General features: G+C 38.0%; 1 pseudogene; it reads right to left on the reverse strand.

The window, feature by feature from the left end:
* Positions 1 to 8,694: 8,694 nt before the first annotated feature.
* LOC129076858 (lysine--tRNA ligase-like) lies at positions 8,695 to 10,510 on the reverse strand (annotated as a pseudogene).
* Positions 10,511 to 11,689: the final 1,179 nt, after the last annotated feature.

Genomic DNA, 11,689 nt, shown 5'->3' on the forward strand with positions numbered 1-11,689 from the left:
TAGTTCCTTAATTTTCTATTGCTGTATAATGTTCTACTGTATGAGTGTGCCCAATTTATTTACCATTCTAACATTGATGAATACTTGGGTTATTTCCCATTTTGGGTTATTAAAAGCAGTGTTTCTGTAAATATTTTTGAGATGCTTTTTGGCACACATATATGCTCACTTCTGTTGGTTATATACTTACGTAAGAGTGAGAATTCTGGGTTATAGGAATACAAATGTTCAACAATCATAAACGTTAAACAGCTTCTCAAAGTGGTTGTGCCAATTCACATCCCCACCAGCAATGTATGAATGTTTCAATTATTCAAGCATTATCCTTGCCGATACTTGATGTTGTTAATCTTTTTTTTTTGATGTTGTTAATCTTTTAAAGTAGCCCTTTTATTAGGTATGTAGTTGTATCTCATGGTGGTTTTCATTGATGTTTTCCTGGTGACTAATACAATTGAGGACATTTTTACGTTTGTTGAATATTTGGATATCTACCTTTTGGAAATACTTATTCAAGACTTTTGGCACATTTTACATTGTATTATCTTTCGCCTATGAATTTGTAGAAGCCTTCTTTCTCTTTTTCTCTCCCTCTTTCCTTCTCCTTTGCCTCACTTTCTCCCTGCAGTTTCTTCCTCTTTTAAAATATGCTCTGGGTTTGAATCCTTTACCATTTATATGTGTTGAAAAATATTTTCTCCTGGTGTGTGAATTTCTTTTCACTTTTTTAATGATGTAGAAGCTCTGAACTATAATGTAGTCCAATTTATGGATAGTATAGTGCAGGATTTCTTCCCCTAGTTTCCAGATCTCTGCCAAAATTTTCCAATTGTAATTTAATTTCTTGAACGCCTTATCCGGACCATTTTAAAGTCTGTGTCTTATAACTCCGTTCCCTGGATTTCCTGTGGTCTTTTTCTATTTTCTTTTTAAAAAAGATACTTGTTAGCTACATCTTATCTCCTTAAATGTCTGATTACTTTTGAGTGCCAGATATAAAATGTTATAGATGTTTGGATGCTCTGTATAATGAAAACTTTCTCCAGAGAGAATTTATTTTTGCACTTATTAGGGAACTAGGTTTGGGGGTAATCCTCCTTTCCCAATCAGGAACTGAGATGATTTAAAGCTATGCTGTAATCCTTTTGAGGGCTGATTTATTTCTAGTTCGCCCTTCCTCCTAGAGTATAGCCCTTTGCGGTCCTGATTGACAGCCTGAGATATTTACCAAAGCCTCTTTTCCCGGGCAGTCTGAACTCCAGTTGCTGCCCCCTTGTGCTCTGTTATGCTTACCTTTTCAGCCTCTCAGCCACTGCTTTCACTTTTTAAATTGGCAATTCCCTAACTGGTAAAAGTATTCCCAAATGCCTGTCTCAAGTCTTTTAACTTCCATTTTCTTCTGGATCTTAACTGCAAATTCTCACTGCCTTGGTAGTTCTTTGATTCATTCAAGCTAAGTTTTTAAAAAAAAAATCTTATCTCCCAGCTTTTCTAAATTGTTCTCAGCAGGATTGTTGGTCTGAAACAACCTAGTTGGCTACTGCTCCAAAAGAGATTTTTAAAAGTAAAAATCAGGTCATGCCACTTCCCATCTCAGAAACCTTGAATATACAAGGGGGGACACCCCCCACAGTGGAATTTATTTATTAAAAATTGTGTATTTATTTTTATATGTTTAAGCTTCAGTCCCCTTCCAAGGATCCTCCATTTCGTGCAATACACCTATTGAGGCATTTGTTCCACTGCTCAAAATGATTTTGAACTCGTCGATTTGGATGCCTTTTAATGCTTCTGCCATTTTTGGTTTCCTCTCTTCCACGTTAGCAAAACGTTTCCCTTTGAGGACTTTGCTCATCCTGAGAAACAAAAAAAGTCATTTGGGGTGAGATCAGGTGAATAGGGAGGGTGAGGCATGGGGGTCATGCCGGTTTTGGTCAAAAACTGCTAAACGCTCAGTGCGGTGTGGGCAGGTGCACTCATAAATCACCCATCATGAAATGGGCACACACATTGAAAGAGTTAAAAAAAATTCACTGAAGCTGAATGCAGCCTCTCACAGCAACCCCAGCTGGTACACGGATACAGACAGGCTCCTGGAGCACTCACCTAGTGGGGGAAGCCTGTGCTACAAGGGGCCTGCCCTCCTGAAGATTATTCCAGTTTTTGGGGTCCCCCCTCATATCCTAACTTCTACCCACTACCCATTCTTACCTTTATTTTTGCATTTTGCACTGAACCAGACATACTATTTTATGTTTACATGACTTTTCCTCTATTTTGTCTTCTGCCTGGAGTTCTTTTCTGTGCCTTCACTGCCTCAAAACAGAAGACTCTTTTCATAAACCATGTTCTATTTTACCTCCTTCCTTGGATTTCTTTTTGTGTTTTGCCTCTCATTTCATATATTCTATTCTAGTTGTAACTCTCATGTAACCCTATAATTATTTGTTCATATGTCTGTCTTCCCCACTAGAATGTGAGCTCTTCCTTGGCCCAGACTATGCATTATCTGTCTTTTTTATTTTCAGGTGCCTAGTGCAATATTTATCACCAAAGACATATCACATAAGTGTTTTTTGGACTGAAATGAGTTGGGCTACAAGAACATGTACTAAATATGGTTTGGTTCTGAGGTCATCCTCCCAGCCTGTCTTGTCTCAGGAGTTAGTGAGGGCCTTGTGTAGAAATGGCCAATTGAAATGTCTCACTTCTTCCTGTCTGGTTGGTTGTCTTCTTTTATAGAACTGGTTAATTACTATTTCTCATTGTCTATTGTGGCTAAAGACATCGCAGGCAGGTCAATGCCTTATACCAAGCCTGATATTAACTCTACAGACTTTTCAGCCTCTGTCTGAACTGTTCAAAGTCCAAACTTTAAAGTACAAAGTCATTAATTTTATTTGTTTCAACCCATTTGTTATTAGATCTCCATGGTTCTTAAAAATATTTTTTAGCCCATCCTGTTTTTCAGCAGAAGAGGGACATCTTCTAGGTTGAATGTTGCCTGAAAAAGTCTTTCCTACTGTGTAGAAGTCATTTTTTCTGTGCTTATTCCCAAGACCTTGTTTTTAAATTTGTACCCTCTGCACCCTTTCAGCCAGCAAGTATCTGTGATTTGCTAGTTCATCGTTTTATGGCATAGGAGCAACATGGCTCTTGAAAAGCTTGGATGTTCATTAAGGCAGTAATAAATATTAAAGTTAGAATGTGGTTCAATATATTATTTATTGACTCATTTATATTATTCTAACCTTTAAAAATGGTTTGAAGCAGGCTAGGTAATGTAAAACAATAGCCACAAGATAAAAATAAATGAATTTTCAAAAAAAGAAAATGAGAAAAACTCTAGTAAGAGCTCCTTGCTATAAGGAGCTATAGATTTCACATACCAGATTTAGCTCTGTGCCTCCTGGTGGCTAAGGAAAAAAAGGAGAGACACTCAATAGATTTTATAACTCACATTTTCTCTAGTTAAAACCAATTCAGTATCTCCAGAGAAACTAACAATATCTTTAAGAGGACACCTGAGAGAAATTTATCACTGGGTTCTTTGTGTTAAGGGGTTTTCAGTAATGTTGGAAAATTTTGTTTAAATGTTTTACCAAAAAATAGTAGGATTTCTTGATTTATCTCTTCCTTGACTTCAGTGGAAGCCAATGTTTAGTGTTAAAATATTGTTCTGTAAACACAGTTCTAGAGTGACGGGAAGGTAGGCCAAGAATGTACATTTCTGATGATTTAGTTTAACCCAAGGGTGGAACTGGAGGAGCTTTGGAGAATGCCTGCTAATATTCCCACAGTCTATCAGTTTCTAATCCCAGCTACATCATCTGACTTTTTAAAAATTAAAGATGTTACAAACCTTGCCCTGGCCGGTGTGGCTCAGTTGGTTGGAGCATCATCATCCATAAACAGAAAGGTTGTGGGTTTGATTCCCAGTCAGAGCATGTGCCTAGGTTTCAGGTTTGGTTTCTGGTCAGGACACATACAAGAGACAGCTGATGGTGTTTGTCTCTCACATCTATGTTTCTCTCCCTCTCCCCCCACCCTTCTTCTTTCTTTAAAAGCAATAAAAAAAGTCCTCAGGTGAGGATAAAAAATATATTTTTAAAAGATTTTAAAAATCTCCAGTTTTGGTAAAAAGTAGTAGGAAAAATATATATAATTAAAAAACAACTAGTTTGATTTAAATCACAATAATTCCTTTTCTTACCATGAAAATGAATGAAGATGTGTTTTGTATTGGATTTGAATTCTCATTAATGACCACCACCAGCATGAACAATGGGCAAATGGCACTGTGACAGATACTGAAAATGTGGAAGTGAACAGGACACAAGGAACCTACAAGTCCCATAGTTAAAGATAAGAACATATATCGATGTTAAAAGGATGTGCAGTGTATCCATTTCTTTTTGGTTCTGTAACAAATTACCACAAACTTGGTGGCTTCAAACACAAATTTATTACAGTGATGGATGTCAGAAATCTAAAATGGGTCTCTGTGGGTAAAAATCAAGGTGCTGTGAGGGTTGTGTTCCTTCTGAAAGCTCTAGGGGAGTATCTGTTTCCTTGCCCTTTCCACCTTCTAGAGGCTGCCTGGATCACTTGGCTTGTGGCCTCCTTCCAGCAATTGTATCACTGACATCTCTGCTTCCATCATGATGTGTCCTTCTTTGACAGACTGACCTGCCACTGTCTTATGTAAGGTCTCTTATGATTACATTCAGTTCACTTGATAATGCAGGGCATTCTTTAATTAGTCACTTTTACTATTCAGGCAATACATTCATAGGTTTAAGGGATGAAGATGTGGATATTTTGTGGGGGGCCTTAATCTGCCTACCTCATAGTGTAAGCACACAACAATTTCCATGGTCTTTATATCTATCTATCTATCTATCTATCTATCTATCTATCTATCTATCTATCTATCATCATCATCATCTGCCATAGCCTTTATAAACATGGTCGTTACTTGAAGTCTAGTTTTCCAATTTTCCATCTCTAAAATGAGGCAATAACATCCCATTCAGAGGATGGTTATGAAGATTAAATAAAGTGTAAAAAAATTTACCACTATACCTGGCACACAGTAGGCACTTAGTAAATGTTACCTAAATGAAAATTTAAATCTAATACCTAAAACCTGTGTCCTTGTTTGGAGAGTTTAAATCCAACCTGTCAGACTCTTTGGAGAGAGAATAAGATTTTATTCTTCTTTTAGGATGGTGCATATTTTCAAGAGAAAACAGAAAATGTGGCTCCAGATAATACTAGCTTTTTGTCCCTTATTTGAGAACAAATCATATGGTGAAATATCAAATCTGTTGGCATTATCTTCCATAAAACATAAGGGTAAAACTGAAAAATAAAAAAAAAAGAAAATCTCAACAATAATTTTGGTAGAAATGGCTTGTAACTATTTAGCACCTTATTTTTATTTCTGAAACCCTTTCTGTTGGAAGAGCTCAAATTACTTGGGACACATTAGCTAATTCTTATGGTAGCAGATGTATGTGGTGCAGTGAGGGAATAGGTAGTAGCAAAGAAGGGAAAAGGGGGAAATGGGGCAGGTGTGACAAGCCAAAGTTTGTGTTTGGAAGCAGTTCTTGGCAAAGGTGAGAATATTTTTAGGTAATCTTTTCTTTTTTCCTGTGAAAGTCTGTAATACTCTAAAATTTGCTCCATTCTTACAGCCTAGAAATATAACCCTGGAAATAGAATGACTACATGTTGGTGGCTATTGTGGGCTGGGGAAGGAAAAGCCAAGAGTGGTGGTTCTAAAACTTTTACTTTGTGATTTCTATGCTTCACCCCCTCTGGCTTCTTTGAGCCCCAGTGGCACCTAACAACATTTTTCTGCTTCCTTCTACTTTTCTTGATGCTCCTCCCCCACACCAAAATACCTCAATGTAAGCTTTGATTCGGACCACCACTGTGCAGAGTTCTACTGTGCTGTTCTTTCTCATGAGACCTCAGCAGATTTCAAAACTTGGTCAGAAGACAGTACTAGTGGATGATTCTGATGGTAAAGGCGACACATTTCCTCCATTTTTATTGTGTTCAAATCACTACTTCCTTTAAATCATTTGCCAAATTTTTATTGAGGACTATTTCAATAAGCTATCTGTGCTTAATGCTAAATACACAACAGTGAACAACTTATATATGGCTTCTGCCCTGATGAACCTTATAGTCTAGTGAAAGAGACAAATAATAAACCAGGAAACTAATATGCAAATTAGTTAAGTTTGTTACAAGTACTAAGAATGAAATTGCTAGGGTGACAAGTTAGAATGCAATAAGATGTAGTTTAGAAGAGGTGGGGACTTGGTCTGAAGGGTAGAAAGAAGACTAGTGTGTCTGGAACAGGATAAGGTGGGGCAGAGTTTGATGAAATGAGTTTAAGAAGGTAGACCCTCTTTTCAGTGATGTTTAGGAGTTTGGATTTTATTTTAAGAACAATGGGACATTATAAGAGGGTTTTAAATGAGGGTAATAACATTATCTGATTTATGGTTTAAAGGTCACTCTGACTTCTAAATAGAAAACAGTTGAGAAAGGGGCAAGAGTGGAAGCAAAGAGATCTGCTAGGAGATGTTGATGGTGAGAGGTGCTGGTGGAATGGACCAGGGGAGAAAATGCCAATGGATAGATTTGGGATGTTTTTGAGGTAGAGTTGGAAGGACTACCTCTCAGATTGGTTGTGGGAGTTGAAAAAGAGAAAGGAAACTTGGGTGATCCAAGGTTTGGCTTGACCAACTGGGTAACTGATGGTGCCATGTACTGAAATGGGAAAGATAGGTAGATAAATGGATTTTGTAGAGGAAGAGAGTTATGAATTGTTGGTCTAAGTCAGTAATTTAGAGAATCTTTTAGAGCATCCAAAAGGAGATGTCATGTCAGTGAAAATATAGTTTAGGAGTACTAGAATATTAGTGGTATTTAAAGCTATAGGACTACATAAATACATCAAGGTAAGACAGGGAAGAGGACTCTGGGGCTTATAAACATTTAGAGGTCAGTTGGAGAAAGAGGAACCAGCTAGGGAAAGTGTTGTATCACTGAAACCACAGAAGGAAATTATTTCAAGGAGGGAGTGATCAACTGTGTTGAGTGTAGCTGAGGGGACATTAAGTTTGAGGATAAAGAAGTGACCCCTGGATCTGGCATTATAGAGCTTGCTGGTGAACTTGATTGGAATGGTTTCAGTGATGTGGTGGGGAAAGAAGTGACACGGTGGCAGAGTGAATGGGAGGGGAAGACATGAGGTAAACAAATATAGACACCAGTTTTGGCTTTCACAGCTTTGGTGTTGTTTTGAAGCTTGTTGGGATGCTTTGGAGAAATCCTGGGGCATAGATAATGGTATGAGGGAAAGGAAGAATTTCCATCCCTTATTTGAGCAGTGTTTGTCATAAAACATAAACTCAGGCATCTTTGTTAATCATATTTGTATTAGAAGCTCTCATTACCTTATTTTTAGGGTGATAGTTGAATCTTGTTTTAAACCCTCTGTACTCTCTTCTTTCTTAATTTTTCTCACTTATACCTTGAATAAAATATTTTTGGCATGTTCACTCTGTATGTGCTCTATACTCATTTGACATGTACTCTATATGTATTATAAACACTCCTGAATGTCTTTTAGTTCTTCTGTGTTCCTCTTCTTTTGTAAACTTAAATATAATTCTCTTTCTTGTGGTTAGTTTCCATGTAAATGTCCATTACCTCTCCTTTTTCTGCCTTTTTCCTCCTGGGCTTTGTGCAGAGTTCTTTGGCTAAGTAATTTTTGTATGTCCATTATATTGCAGTCACATGTTCCCAAATGAGAACACAATGCTAGAGTAAGGTAGATATTCATGGAACAAATTGTAGGTGTTTTCTAACTCTAGGGTGAGTATTATGTTTGATTATTTCCTCTTCATTCAACTCTTAACATCATGGTCAGTGATAAATGACACCTAGGACTAGACTGGAACTCTAAGAGGAGAATAAGAGCTTTTTATGGGACATGAAAGAAGACCCAGTTTGCATACTGTAGTTGAGATTGCCATGCCTTGTCTTCTTCTCAGGCACACTGGTAGATCACATTTCTAAGCCTCTTTACCATGGGAGGCTTATGTGGCCATGACATTGAGTTTAGACCAGTGGAATAAGGGTAGAAGTAAAGTGATCATCTTCCAGGCTTGACCTATAAAAATTTCTAGAATGATTCTCTATGCTATCTCTTCCCTTGCTTCCCAAGTTGCAGAGAGAGAGAGGAACCTGTAGTACACAGCAAGATTTTGGAGTTGGTAAAGCCACAAGATGGAATGAGTTTAAGTGTCTGAAGGCCATGTGGAAGGCAATATTATATTATACCTACAAACATACTCTTTGGGCTTCATGTGGACAGAAAAGATCAACTTACTAAGCCATTGAGATTTTGGGGTCTGTTTGTTACAGTTGCTGATATTATTAACTTTAACTAATACACATTCCCTGTGTGGTTTTACTCTCTATAAATTTGGTCATTCCTCCTCATTCTCCCAGAGTCCCTGCTTCTCAATTTATCAAATTTGACAGCTACTTTGATGACCTATTTTCTATTTTTTTTTCTAGCATGAAATATTCTCTGACCATTTCAGCCTGAGGCAATCTGTCCTTCAAAAAAAATTTTTTTGATGGGAAAGAGTAGAGACAAATGGTTTATTTGGTAACAAGGAGTAAAAAAAAGAAATTCTTAATTCCCTTTCTCTTTTCTGGTGACTGAACTGTGATAGTCAAATGGATGGCAACATATAAGAATTCCCTTGCAGTCCTTGATCTTTTGCAGAAATGCAAAGATGCCTGAGTTATAGCACTTGCAATTATTGTTTTGTAGACACAAGCGCTAGCAGTTGTGCTTTCCAATGTATCAGAAGTTGTTACATTTTCCTTCTTGTCTTTAGGTTTCATGGCAGGAAACAGAAGTACTTCTTTGACATTATTGCAGTCTGTGAGAAACATGGTGACTCAGTTGATGTCTGTGTCCCAGGTAGCTGTGGGGAGTGGTCCACAGTTCAGTGCTGTGCAATTTTCATCTATGAACGTGGCCTCATCATTGCCAGCGGCCTTGGCCTGTTCTTTGAATAGCTACCACTGCCTCATAGAGTCATTCAGCTTGGTGTAGGCATTACATATTTCCTTCTTCATGACAAAAAGCTCAAAGCACTCAGTCAGACTGTCTTTAGAGCAGTGCCATTTTGCCAAAGGGCTCACTATCTGTGGGTGGTCACAGATGAATGTAGGATTGATGCATGTCGCTTCCAGGAACTCCCCAACAAGCCTATCTAGGAGCCTGGCTATGTTCTGTGGTGGAAGATGTTAAAAATATTTTGCCACATAGATAAGAATTTTAGGAGTTTCTTCAGTTTTACTATGCTGATTCTCCCAAAGGGTGGGGTGAAGTCAATCTTGTAGGCTTGGCCCTTCAGGCCATCTGGATGGTTAGTAACCTGGAAACAAACTGTAATATGCTTTAGCATCCCTGAAATAATCTTCTCCATGATTTCCATGAGATTGTGATAGTCCATGTAGGCCATGTAGAATTCATAAGTGGTGAACTCAGGATTGTGAGTCATGTCAATTCCTTCATTCCGGAACTGACAACCAGTTTCACAAACCTGGTCAATACCACCAACCACCAGCATCTTATGGTAGAGTTCTGGAGCAATTCTCATATATAAATTCATGTCCAACTCATTGTGGTAGGTGATAAAAGGCTTGAGCCCAGCTCCTCCTGGGAGGATGTTCATGGGAGTTTCAATTTCTGGGAATCCCAACTCATCCAGGAAACTTTTTATATATGTGATGATCTTAGAGCAGATGATAAATTTCTGCCTCACCAAGTCATTCAGGATCAAGTCCAAGTATCTCTGATGATATCATGTTTTCTTGTCTTTAAGGCCAAAGTGCAGATGAGGTAACATAAGCAAGCAAGGATGCTCAGGTCACCCATCTTGGTTTTGCCAGTATTCCCAGAATTCCAATTATCTCTCCCCAACATAGTTTGTTATTGACAAGAATAAGTTCTTCTTTCTGATTTATAATTCCTAGATTTGTCCATGACTTGCAACCTGAACCCCTCTCCTTGAAGATCATAAAAGATGAGCTTTCCCCCAGAAGATTTTGGCATGGGTCTGACCTGACACCTTTAAGGTGATTTCATTCCAATGGTCCCCAGGCTGCTGGTGACTGTATTTGTGGATTGAGTGAGTGAGCGAGACATCTACATGAAGCTTGTGTGTGGGTACAGGTCCTCCCTATTGATCTTTAGTTGGTGGACTGCTTGGCTGCAGATCTTGTAGTACTCATTTGGGTCCAGGCTCTCTTCCCTGGCACCCACATCATTGTCAGTGGTGTGGTTGGTGGCAGCAGCACTGGCCTGGCTTAGTTGATTCTCTATGAGCTCCTCTTGCTTGACCTTCTTCTCTGCTATTTTATTCTCAGCTTTTAGGTGTCTCTTTAACTCATTTTTGCTCATTTTGGCTCAACGCCATCCACATGTACCTCTGGCCCCTGCCACCACAGCCATCTTTCTGGAGGGCCTGACATGAAAGGTCTCCCTCCAAATTTCTAATGTGACTATTAGCTTTATGGTCTACTGGGCAAATAATGAAAAGGTCACAAGATCTTAATATATGTGTAATTTTGGATAAGGTACTTATCCTGCCTGAGGTCACTTTTCTTTTTCTGAAAAACAGGCATGATAACAGTCCATATTTCATAAAATTGTCATGAGGTTTAGATGAAGTGATAAATGTAGGGGGCTTAGAACAGTATGTGCCATGTAGTAAGCACTATATTTTTAGGGTCAGTCTCTTACCAGTTTAGTTTAATTCTATATACTGTATTCCTAATTATGTCAAACATTGGGCTAGTGCAGTGGATATTACATTAAGGGATATGCTGTAAAACCAATATATTAATGCAGCTTGCCTTTAATGGTATTTATTTAGCATCTACTGTGTACCAAAGATAGGTAATGTATTATAGAGGATATGAATATGCCCTCAAGAAGGTCAATTACTTCCCATGTCCCCATAAATCAGCAGATCAAATCAATTAATGTCATTTGAAGAATTACTTAGGAATATTTTTATTTCTTCTCCAAAGCTGAATTCCTGTAGGTTTCAGGGGCATAACAAAGCCCCTTACCTCATAGGACTACTGCACAGGCCAACAGGTAGAATATGTGGAAGTGCTCTGTAAACTTAAAAATGTGATGCAAATGTTTATGAAGATGTCGATTTTCAAATCACTAATGTTCTTAAATGAAGTTTTCATTCTGTATGATTTTATCTTCTGTCTAAATTGAATATAAGTTTGTTGTATGTTAGGCATGCATTATTTCATCTTTGTAAATCCCTGCTGTCTATCCCAGTGCTCAATAAAGAACAAGCACTTCCAAAATTTTATGATCTAAATTTTTACACAATGAAAACCTTTGACTCTTTCCCTTTCTGGCGATTTTCTGCACAGTAGTATCCACATACTGGGTGGGGAATTTGGCTACATTGGAGAAACCTGTTTAAGGCATGTTGTTGCTAAGTGGAAAATATACTTTTAAAACATATTCTTAATTCTCTGAGCAAAACTTTGAGTGTTAAGCACTAATATCCAATGAAGAATCTGACAGGCAAGGAATGATTATTGAGCTCTT

This window comes from Pteronotus mesoamericanus, unplaced genomic scaffold, assembly GCF_021234165.1.
Source record: "Pteronotus mesoamericanus isolate MK-2021 breed Mesoamerican mustached bat unplaced genomic scaffold, CSHL_Meso_final contig_65, whole genome shotgun sequence".
NCBI classification, from domain to species: Eukaryota; Metazoa; Chordata; class Mammalia; order Chiroptera; family Mormoopidae; genus Pteronotus; species Pteronotus mesoamericanus.